At 48.8% G+C, this 12,563-nt stretch overlaps 1 protein-coding gene across 11 annotated transcripts in view; it reads right to left on the reverse strand.

Moving 5' to 3' along the window:
• The window catches only part of LOC136425045 (RNA-binding protein Musashi homolog 2-like), a 113,439-nt gene that overhangs the window by 59,531 nt on the left and 41,345 nt on the right, over positions 1–12,563 (reverse strand). The window lies entirely within an intron of this gene.

Consider the following 12,563-nt stretch of genomic DNA (forward strand, 5'->3'; position numbering starts at 1 on the left):
AAACTTTCACTGTCTCAGACTTTCACTGTCACTGCAGGCAAACGTCTTAAACTTTCACTGTCTCAGACTTTCACTGTCACTGCAGGCACACGTCTTAAACATTCACTGTCTCAGACTTTCACTGTCACTGCAGGCAAACGTCTTAAACTTTCACTGTCTCAGACTTTCACTGTCACTGCAGCAAACGTCTTAAACTTTCACTGTCTCACACTTTCACTGTCACTGCAGCAAACGTCTTAAACTTTCACTGTCTCAGACTTTCACTGTCACTGCAGGCAAACGTCTTAAACTTTCACTGTCTCAGACTTTCACTGTCACTGCAGGCAAACGTCTTAAACTTTCACTGTCTCAGACTTTCACTGTCACTGCAGGCAAACGTCTTAAACTTTCACTGTCTCAGACTTTCACTGTCACTGCAGCAAACGTCTTAAACTTTCACTGTCTCACACTTTCACTGTCACTGCAGCAAACGTCTTAAACTTTCACTGTCTCAGACTTTCACTGTCACTGCAGGCAAACGTCTTAAACTTTCACTGTCTCAGACTTTCACTGTCACTGCAGGCAAACGTCTTAAACTTTCACTGTCTCAGACTTTCACTGTCACTGCAAGCAAACGTCTTAATAAACTTTCACTGTCTCAGACTTTCACTGTCACTGCAAGCAAACGTCTTAATAAACTTTCACTGTCTCAGACTTTCACTGTCACTGCAGGCAAATGTCTTAAACTTTCACTGTCTCAGACTTTCACTGTCACTGCAGGCAAACGTCTTAAACTTTCACTGTCTCAGACTTTCACTGTCGCTGCAGGCACACGTCTTAAACATTCAATGTCACAGATGTCTTATAGTATACTTCTATACATATATACGTCTCAGACTTCCACTTAAACTTTCACTGCCAAGGCTGGCACACATCTCAAGCTTGGACTTGGAGGGTGCAGCTTTCCTTGTCATGTTACATTTCCGCTCCTGACACCACCCGATGTAAACACAGGCCAGACCAATTCAGTCGGTCGGTTCAAGTCATTAAGATTCAAAGAATTAAAGCTGAACTAAAAAAAACTCAAACATGACTGGAAAGTCTGAACCTAATGTTACACGGTTCCAGGGAGAGAATCTAGTCAGATGCAGGGTGTCCTTTCCAGCCTTAACTGCTTGCTAAGTTTTTACTCTAACTAAAATGTCGGCATCCCTGTCAGCTTTCCCTCTACGTGAGGACAGCCAACTCGAGTTAGCCGGGTCAGATTCAAGTTTTCTGTGTTCTCGTCTCAACTACTTGCTAAATTCTAGTCTAAAACGTTGGGAACCGAGAACTGAAATCAGACTGGCTGTCAGCTCCCCCTACATGAGGTATGCCCCTGCTCTCCCCACCCTGGGGCTGTCAGCTCCCCCCATATGAGGTATGCCCCCTGCTCTCCCCACTCTGGGCTCTGCTCTCACGACTCTACAGACCCAAGCAAACCTTTCAGCGCAGCAGGCTGAGTTACGGCTGATTCATCACCAATGTGACAGACTAAAAACAACTCTGCATTTCTGACTCCAGGTTAACCTTCTCCCTGCTGCCTAACTCTGTAACCAATAGAGAAGTGGGTGCCAAACGGCTACTCGGTGTGCTAAAGGTTAAACAGCTGGGCCCTGTCCCGCCCTCCCCTGTCTGGTGTGGTTACGGCTGTAATTAATTTGCAAAGGTCAGACAAAAACAGGTTCTGTATAATCTACTGAAACTGCCACACAATTAGAACTCACACCTGGCTTGCAACAGCTACATGCTACTGTACACACACACAGCCTCGCCTGGACCCAGCCCACAGCTAAAATTAACCCAGTCTGCAGGCAACGTTTGGTTTGCTACAATTTCACACAACCTGAGCCTGCAAATGTTGCAATGTGAACTGGTTTGTCACAACCTCCGCCCTGTAGCAGCCCTTTGCAAATTGATCTCCACGAAGAGTATGACAAATCGCAGCAGGTCCCGCCGCCCCCCATGACAAATGGACTCTGCTCCGGAGAACCCTGCTCCGGAGAACCCTGGCCAGTAAAGGAGTAATCTGCTCCATTTGTCTCCTCCCTCCCTCCTTATCTCCGCTCGCTCGCTAACACTGAAACAAGGTGACTCCTGGCGAGGTAAGGGGTCGCGCCTAATGGCCGTAGGTAACATCTCTGACACATGTTAGCCCGTCCGCAGCCCGGGCGCCTCCATCCATCAACCCTACATTACTGTATTTACACTCATCGATCTTACATCATCACAACCATGCAGCCTCCTCTATTGCCTTAGTATTGATACAGCTCTCTACATGCACTGATACAACCTTCTACATGCACTGATACAACCTTCTACATGCACTGATACAACCTTCTACATGCACTGATACAACCTTCTACATGCACTGATACAACCTTCTACATGCACTGATACAGCTTTCTACATGCACTGATACAACCTTCTACATGCACTGATACAACCTTCTACATGCACTGATACAACCTTCTACATGCACTGATACAGCTTTCTACATGCACTGATACAGCCTTCTACATGCACTGATACAACCTTCTACATGCACTGATACAACCTTCTACATGCACTGATACAACCTTGCTGCCTCTAGCCTGGATGCCAGACCCCGATCTCTATCCTATCTATATCAAGTATATGTTTCTGTAACTCATGAAATGTGTTGTTGAATTTCCTTGGGGGCATGTTGGCCCTAGAGCCGAGGAGCCGGCCTGTGAAGGCCCTGGAAACAGTCTGGCATCCAGGCTACTGTCTATCTGCGCAGTAAGGTTGAGCCAACGTTTCACTTGGCCAGAGATGGGCCACTGCTTTTACCTGGGCCACTGCCTGGCCGCTTTGGGCCACGAAAAAGGGCCAGTAACAGGATTGGCCCTTCTGACTTGTCAAACCCGAACCCCCAGTAATAACCCCCCCCCCTCGCAGCCTTCTCTTCTAGCCAGACTTTGACTCAGTTTGAGAACAGCATCTGACAAGATGCCGCCTCTCTGACACCTTCCCTCTCCCATGTCAAAACTGAAGCTCTCTGCTTGACGACCAACTAGAGAAGACTTCTGGCAAGCGCAGAGTCGGATCCATGTGATATATCTGACCTAAATCCGCTGTCAAATACCATGAGTGTCCCGTCGAGTTGTGTGTAACTCCTTCTGCTGATGGATGGGAGAGGAGTTATAGATGAGGGGTGAGGCGGTTCGGCGACCCTTCTCCTGTCAGCTTGCCGACAAGCCTGTGAGGAAGAGAAATGTCCGCCTGTCGCCACAGGTCAGAAACCACCACCACGGAAAGGTCGGGACATCGCAGCAGAGCAGCTCTCAAACCAGATAAAACTTTCTCAGTTCTCAAACCAAACAGAACAGCATGAGAAAAACTTTCACAGTTCTCAGCACCCATTCCTCAGCTGCCAGGGAACCACTAGTGGCCCAGAAAACAACGGAGTAAAGACAGAGCACCAGCTGACAGCTCTCTGGAACCTTGATGCACCTTCCAGTGACCTTGAATACCCCTCCCCAGAACTGTCACAACTACGACCCCTACACCTATCACCCCCCTCGCATTGACAGCCCCCCCCCCTTGTGTTGACAGCCAGCCCCCCACATGACTTTGCATTCTTCCCCAGCCCCTTTCAGAGGCAGAAGCGTCTGCACTCCTGTCTGCTCATGCGTTCCCCTGCCAGGTCCGCTCAGCTCTGCACGGCTGTCACAAGGACTCACAACAAACCAACGCAGCCGTCAGGCAGGGAAAACAACAATCAGCTAACTAGATAGCTAGGTAGTCTGCACTACAGGCATCAGGGGCACCTACAACCATTACAACCACTACAGGCATCAGGGGCACCTACAACCATAGCAACCACTACAGCCGTCAGGGGCACCTACAACCATTACAACCATTACAGCAATCAATCTGGCATTTTTTTCCAGGAATTTTTTCCAGGAAAGAACTCTGACAACCTTATATGGAGCTTGCTAACTCTAATGTCATTGTGATGAAAGGACATTATTTTTGCAGAAAGGAAACTGGTGAAACGTCTGTTATGAGACATTGATATGAGACCTTGTTATGAAACATTGTTATGAGACCTTGTTATGAAACATTGTTATGAGACGACACCTGTCCATCCGTCAGGCGGCTTGACAGGTCCGAGTTTGACGTGTAGCGGAGAGCCGGCGGCGTGAGGCTCGCATCGCTCTGGGCTGACAAACCGGGCTGCGATCTGGGTTTGAGTGATGGCCCGATCAGCTCCAGCATTGGTACATAAATCATAGACGGGGGATAGCACAGCGATCTGCGCACTGATACCGGCTGGGAACCAGCTTTATACTGAAACCTTTATACATTACTAGGCATGGAACAAGTAGCTTTATACTGAAACCTATATACATTACTAGGCATGGAACAAGTTGCTTTACACTAGAGCCCTCTCCTTTCTACCATTACTGGACATGGAACAAGGATGGCTGTGGAACAAGGCTAGGTATGGGCTCTGAAACAACCCTGCTGAATCCTATGACTTTATATCTTCACTTCAAATGTCACATGTGCGGATACAGAGATATCAAACAAATCTAACATTAAACCATTTTAAACTCAAGCCAACTGACTTCAATGTTCAGTTATTGCAGCCTTGTTTGAAAAGTTTGGAGGTTTATTAGGGTTTTCCCACAGTCAATATCAGAAAAAAAAACTTATTGCTTTTCACAAAGATAATACACAAAGAGAAGAGGGATAGGAGTACGAGAACTGATACAAACATGCCATGTTCAATATCGACAGATGAGGCCATATCAGTGAAGATTTGTCCTGGTTTACGTGCAAATACAGCACTCATGATGATAGCCTAGTGCGTGTTGGGGGGAGGGGGGCGGAACATGACAAGAGATGATAACTGTCAGATAAAGGTCATATAAAGGTCGTGGAAATGTCAAAGGTGAGAGGAGTCATTAGCGCGTGTGCAGAGGTCTGACTGCCATTGTCACAGGGCGGCGTGTTTGAAGGAGGGGGAACCCGGGCGTGTGATTCGGTTCGGAACTACCAAGGTCACGCACGCCTCATCAATCGATGACAAGGTCGACTACCTTCGAGCTACTGTCAGTCCGCTGCACAAATGAAGCATCACTGAACAGATAGAGAATCCCTGTTCTAAAACACACATTGCAAAATAAGACGTCACTAAATCAGATAACACATCCCATGTCCTGGAAATAACATCAATGAACAATACAGCCTCCCGGACACGTGTCCTTTCCTTTCCCGTATATGACCAACTAGGGGTGTCATGAACAACTGTGTTCTTCAAATCCCCCCTTCCCATATATGGCAAAGAAGGGGTGTCATGCACAACTCCCTGGGTTCTTCAAATGCCCCCCTCCCCATATCTAGCTGCAAAGAAGGTGTTTGACCCTGTGATGTCACGACATGACCCCTGATGTCACGGAACTGTCAGCCGGGTTTCGTTTCCCATTCGTCGCACCCAGAGACAAATCTGGGATGAAACCGCGGAACAGCCAACTCCGCATCACCATGGTAACGTACCAGGAAGGTCATTCCTGACTCCCGGTGTCCTTGGCTGAGTAATCAGCAGAAGGACATACAGCGGGAGGGAAACTCCCGTCAGATTGCCTGGGAGGAACTTGGACAATGGCGATGGGCGCAGAAAGGTCATCGCGGAGAATTGGAAGAACTGCTCCCTCAAGTCACATGAAGCGTGAAGCCCTGACGAGAGTTTTCCCAGACTCCCGCAAACGCACACGCTCAAGGTGAAATAAAGGTCGCCACACAAACATGCCGTCCGCAGCTCAACCTTCAAACTCCACCATATTGAGGGGATTCCGCAGCTTACTGCCGCATATTGGGATTTCTAAATCAGGCCGGCTATCTGATTAGCAGACCTGTCCATCACAGAGATTTACGATAATCTAAGGAAGCTACACAAATGTTAATCTGCTTATTAACTCATTCGGCTCGGCCGGACCTACTTAAAAGCCCTGCAGGGAACTGTGGATGAAACAGGGAGGATTTTGGGGGCTGACTTCTGATAAAACAGGCCCGACTTTGGGCTGGCTTCTGATAAAACAGCCCTGACTTTGGGCTGGTTTCTGATAAAATGGGGGATTTGGGCCGAGAGTCGAGCTCCTTATGAGTTGGGATTCCGGCGGCTCCATCTGGAGCCGTTAAGCCGGACGGCATCTCTGAATGAGCTACTCCTGACGGCTGAGCGAGCTTCGGAGAACAAAACAACCAGGATAAAGGTGAACTGGGACAGTGGGACGGGAGGGGGAGGGGGGAGGGGGCAGCCGAAATGTCAGAGTGATTTATCAACAACAGTCTGCCTTTGTCCAACCCACAATGTCAAATTCCTCTGCTGGGCAACACCAATTCCGCTCGTTGGTTCACAGAAAATATAAACAGGAAAATCAACATAAAAACAGAGTTTGCGGGGGAGTCTGTTCCTTTGTACACGCAGTTTCAGGGAGTGAATAGTCAGATTCAGGTTCAAGTTGTCCTCCCAGCCCTCTATATCTGTCTTGAGCTCTTCATAAATATTTACTTAGAACGTCTGTGAACCGAGGAAATGATTTGTCATGGCCTGATCAGTGCTCAGAGCAACATCACAGCCTCCCGGAACAATAACAACACTCGTCGCCACGGCGACGCTCTCCCAGAACAATGGGACCATCGGCAACAGTCGCCATGGTAACCTGACAGTTTTATTGGCGGGGCTATTTTCTGGTTGTTTGAGCAGCGTGTTCCGGCGTATTGTTAGTTTGTCACGTCAGAGCTGAGAGGAAGATGTGCCAAACACTGGAGCTAGTTCACAGTCAGGTGGGCTTCATGTGCCAAACACTGGAGCTAGTTCACAGTCAGGTGGGCTTCATGTGCCAAACACTGGAGCTAGTTCACAGTCAGGTGGGCTTCATGTGCCAAACACTGGAGCTAGTTCACAGTCAGGTGGGCTTCATGTGCCAAACACTGGAGCTAGTTCACAGTCGGGAGGGCTTCATGTGCCAAACACTGGAGCTAGTTCACAGTCGGGTGGGCTACGGATGCAAGGGAGCTGGCTCACAGCTAGGCGGGTGTGCTACGGTGCTATATGTTAGCTCATGGCTCTAGGAACAGGTAGAGCAGCCTACATCAGCCCAGTCCCGCCCTGACCTTCCCTAATGCATGAGTTAGTTACTTAAGGAGTAAAGCTCATAGCTAGTTACCACAGATGTTAGCTCATGGCTCTAGGAACAGATAGAGCAGCCCACATCAGACCTTCTCTAATGCATGAGTTAGTTACTTAAGAAGTAAAGCTCATAGCAAGTTACGACAGATGTTAGCTCATGGCTCTAGGAACAGGTAAAGCAGCCCAGTCCGGTCCTGACCTTCCCTAATGCATGAGTTAGTTACTTAAGGAGTAAAGCTCATAGTTAGTTACCACAGTGACAGATGTTAGCTCATAGCTCTAGGAACAGGTAGAGCAGCCTACATCAGCCCAGTCCCGTCCTGACCTTCCCTAATGCCCCGCCCGACATTCGAACCCTCATCAGCGCTCCATAATCACTCACATTGGGAATTAGGGCCTCGCACGCCTCCAACCAAATGACCAATCCACCCCCACCCCCCCTCGGAATTGATGTAATCTCTGGCTGACAGATGGGAGGCGGTCTCCAGGGGCAACCGTCTCCAGGGGCAACGGGAGTATGGATCTCCGCCAGGTGACATTACCCAATGTCACCTTACGAGCAAGGTCGGCAGGGATGTCACGGAACAGGCAAGGACAACACCTGGGACCTAGCGTCACATGACTGTCACATGACCGTCACATGATCATCACATGATGGTCACATGATCATCACATGGTAGACACATGCCAAATGAGCATCTTTATTCAACACAGAGAGATAATGGAGTTAAGATATACACTACAAGCTACTAGGAAAACTGTGTGTCTTTCCCAATTAGAACTGCCCAGTAAGTTGTAAGCCTTGCAAAGGTGAGAAGTTAGGCTAGATCTGAGTTGAACACGGCTGTTCAGTCAGCTGCCCCCCTCCCTTGGTTAGGCTAGATCTTAGTGGAACACGGCTGTTCAGTCAGCTGCCCCCCTCCCTTGGTTAGGCTAGATCTGAGTGGAACACGGCTGTTCAGTCAGCTGCCCCCCCCCCTCCCCTCGACATGATAGATGACAATATTGATACGGGATCAGGCTGCGAGACAATCGATGAGTTATTTTGGAACGTCTTCAGCCGCGGGACAAGCCAGCGCCGGTCGTGATTTGTGGCGCAGAATTTCCGCCCGTTTTGTCGTCCGGGTCGCGGCTAATCGTGGCCGCGGATGGCCCGGTGCCCCCGGGGGGTGGTGGAGAATGTAATTATGGGAAGTCAGCAGGTTAAAGCTGTTTGTAATGGGGCTGATCCGGCGGACTTCAGACACAGCCAGGGGCGTTCACCTTGAACCGCACGACCTTCACAAGGGAAAACAAAATGGGGGACATGTTTTACAGGGAAGAAGCCATCCCGTAACGGCGCTACTTTTCGCTTTGGCCATTTCCAGACAAGTCCTCGGACCCTAAACAAGGTTTTAATCCAAACCACAGATTTGATGCTTGCCGCACCACCGGCTATGGTCGGCAGACTCTCTTCAGGCTGTTCTGGTCCCAGACAAATCGTTTCATTTCCTTTCTACAGCAATCCCGGGGATACGGAGAGATCTGCCTGAGATCCGAGCTGCTCGGAGGAGTCATCAGACAAGCAAACATTACAGAACTCCAGGTAAACCCTCAACTCTGCTCACCTGGTGACCCCAGGTGAACCCTCAACTCTGCTCACCTGGTAACTCCAGGTGAACCCTCAACTCTGCTCACCTGGTGATACACACAACACGTTTCGCTGTGGTGCCAATCCAGGGAGGTTTCCGAGGTGTGATTTGACTAGAAAATGGCTTTTTTACAGACTAGTGAAGATATTCTATTTGCAGGAGAACAGTTACTCAAGCAACTGGACAGATTTTGGACACGGTCAGACGTTCCAGGCAGCATTACTACCTTTCACCAGTCACTGGACAAGTTGCCCATCTTATTACCTGGATGTCTAACCTTCAACAGATTCTTTTTTGGTGATAACAACTGCAACAATAAATCTTATTTAGCCCAGTACGAATGCCTCTCCTCAAGCCCAACTGCCCAAGACTACTGCAGCTCCCAGTGATCCTGTCATTTCTTGGAAGCTGTGTCTCTCCTTTAAGACGGATGTGCTCCGTTCTCGAGGTGCGTTAGTGCAGTGCCCCGGGAAGGAGATGTGCAGGTGTGACAGTGCCCCGGGGACGGGATGAGTTTGAGTGATGGGTAGTAATTCCCGTTCCCGCGAAACCTGCGCCAGCCGAGACCCCAAAACTCCCCGGATCGCAGCGAAATTGAAAACATGCCGGGGCGGCGACCGTCCCCACGTGACGGATGTCGGAACATCACCCGGCAACCCGCCCCGGCAACCCCCATAATGGAACCCAACTGAGAGAACCTCCGGTGCACCCTGGGAGTTTGCAGACGTCCCCGGAAGAAAGCTGATTTAAGAAACGGGATTTGAGGATTAGGAGGGAGTCTGGGCTGTCAAGATGTCTGCCGATCAGCGCTGAGCTGTCAGACGGGGGAAACGGGACGTCTCAAGAATAAAACATTACAACAACCATTAATAACTGCAGCCTGAACGGCACCAAAATATAACCTAAACATCCATAGCACATAACCTCAACAGCCATTAATATAACATAATAGTGAGCAACCATTAATATAACCTGAACAGCACCAAAATATAACCTAAACAACCATAACACATAACCTCAACAACCAGAACAGAACCTGAACAGCCATTAATATAACCTGAATAATCATCAATATAACCTGAACAGCCATTCATATAACCTCAACAGCACCAAAATATAACCTGAACACAACCATTAATATAACCTGAACGGCACCAAAATATAACCTGAACATCCATAACAGATAACCTCAACGGCCATTAATATAACCTCAACAGCACCGAAATATAACCTGAACATCCATAACACATAACCTGAACAACCATTAATATAACCTGAATAATCATCAATATAACCTTAACGGCACCAAAATATAACCTGAACATCCATAGCACATAACCTCAACAACCATTAATATAACCTGAACATCCGTAACACATAACCTCAACAGCCATTAATATAACCTGAACAACCATTAATATAACCTGAACATCCATTCATATAACCTGAACGGCACAAATATATAACCTCAACGACCAGAACAGAACCTAAACAGCACCAAAATTACCTGCACAAGACAAAGTCTACCTTAACCCTAAATCTTCTTGTGTTAAAGATCTTTTAATTTTTTGACGCATCACTTTGACTCTTGTGATTTGATGTATCAAAAAAGGCATGTTGCAGGCATACTGCCATACTGGGTCCCGTGCAGGTAGACATCAGAAAGACCTGCACAGCTCTGATCCTGGTTTCCAGCCCTGCGGGTGTTTCAGGCTTGGATCTGACTTGTCAGAGCAGGAGGCGAACTTCACGACTGTCGAGAATCAGACGAACATGTACGAATGGCTAAATGCATTTGCCTTGTTGTAGGACGATAACCTCCTGACCCCAGGCCCTTTCCCCGGTATCGCTGGATCTGGAACTGGCTGAGCATCGCCATAACAACCCATCATGCCCATCGCCATGGCAACCCATCATGCCTGCTCCTCAACCTGACAGGCACAGACCTCAGCTTCCATCAGCTGCAAACCCAGGACATTCAACCGGGAAAAATAAAAACTGACAAATAAACAACAGACAAGTGCTTGAATCATCTGTGTCTTTCCTACTTTTTATTTTTGCAGTGTGAGTTGCAGGGACCCCCCTCCCTACTATTGCTCCATCCTCTAGGCCACATTAATTCAATCTGCTGGTTCTTGTGTTTTTTTCTTGTGTTTTCAACAATAATGCTGACCTTAACGTTACACAACTGACACAACTGACACAGCCTGGGAAGTGAATTGAGTCAGATTCAAGTTTTCCTCACAGTTTTCATCTCAAATTTTACAAGAGAATGACCAAGAACCGACATATGGGATTAGTGTGGCCGCTGCCCCACGGCCTGCTGGGATGTACGCGGCCCCACGGCCTGCTGGGATGTACGCGGCCCTGCGGTGATTCGGGGCGACCTCGGCAGATTTACGGCCGTTAGTGCGGCGCGGAGCTGCCTGATGGGCGGGCGGGTAAACTGCCGCATCCATAACCATCGTGGGAAGCTCAGGCCAGGAAGGAACGGCTATAACCCTGATGGCTCTCACACCTCTGTCCCGCATTAGTGTCGGGTTACGGAACATGGCCCGTCGCCATGGCGATAACGCCGCGCCGTTTGTAAAGCTAACAGTGGAGAAACAAACCGCTTATTTCCGAGGAAATGGGTGTTTTGGAGGTGGCTAAACCTGGCTGGTGGCATCCAATCAGACTTCAACGAAGCCTGACCTTCCATTCCAGCAGATGACCTTGAGAAAACCCATCATGCCTTGCTGATGGCCATCAGGGATTGAGGTAGCTCCCTGGGGGTTCACTAGGGAATGAGGTAGTGTGGGGAATTTTCTTGACTGTGATAGTTAAAAAAGCAGGCTAAAATAAAGGAAGGGGGGAGGGGGGCAGGTACGACCTCGGCTAGAGGTCATGACAAGGACACGACATTGTGAAGACACTGAGGGATCGCGGATGGACCGGATTAAATGGAGTTTTTAACCTCCACCCCAGCGGCTTTTAGGGCGGCTGAAAGCGTGCAGAGGTGCATTTGCTGGGAGCTGATATGAAACACCAGGAAAACAGGCAAAGACAAGGGCAGCGGTCGTTACATCAGCCAAACGGAGTCGGTCGTGGTTCGTACATTAGACTCGGCCGTGGTCGGTACATTAACGATGCGGAGTCAGTGTAGAGCACGGATTGAGTCTGAGCGGGCGGATATCTCAGCATCTTACACAGAATCCCCTCATAGATCACCCAACACTACAGCCGTGTTACACACACGGACAAGCTACAGCCGTGTTACACACACGGACAAGCTACAGCCGTGTTACACACACGGACAAGCTACAGCCGTGTTACACACACGGACAAGCTACAGCCGTGTTACACACACAGACAAGCTACAGCCGTGTTACACACACAGACAAGCTACAGCCATGTTACACACACGGACAAGCTACAGCCGTGCTACACACACAGACAAGCTACAGCCTTGTTACACACACAGACAAGCTACAGCCATGTTACACACACGGACAAGCTACAGCCATGTTACACACAGGGACAAGCTACAGCCGTGTTACACACACGGACAAGCTACAGCCATGTTACACACACACACAAGCTACAGCCGTGTTATACACACGGACAAGCTACAGCCGTGTTACACACAGGGACAAGCTACAGCCGTGTTAGTTGTTACACACACACAGTGGGTTTTACACAAGTCGGCCTTATTATAAAGACGAGCTATGGCCTAGCTATACACATAGATATGGAATACTGGCAGGATC

The sequence above is a fragment of the Branchiostoma lanceolatum genome, chromosome 1, assembly GCF_035083965.1.
Source record: "Branchiostoma lanceolatum isolate klBraLanc5 chromosome 1, klBraLanc5.hap2, whole genome shotgun sequence".
Lineage (NCBI taxonomy): Eukaryota > Metazoa > Chordata > Leptocardii > Amphioxiformes > Branchiostomatidae > Branchiostoma > Branchiostoma lanceolatum.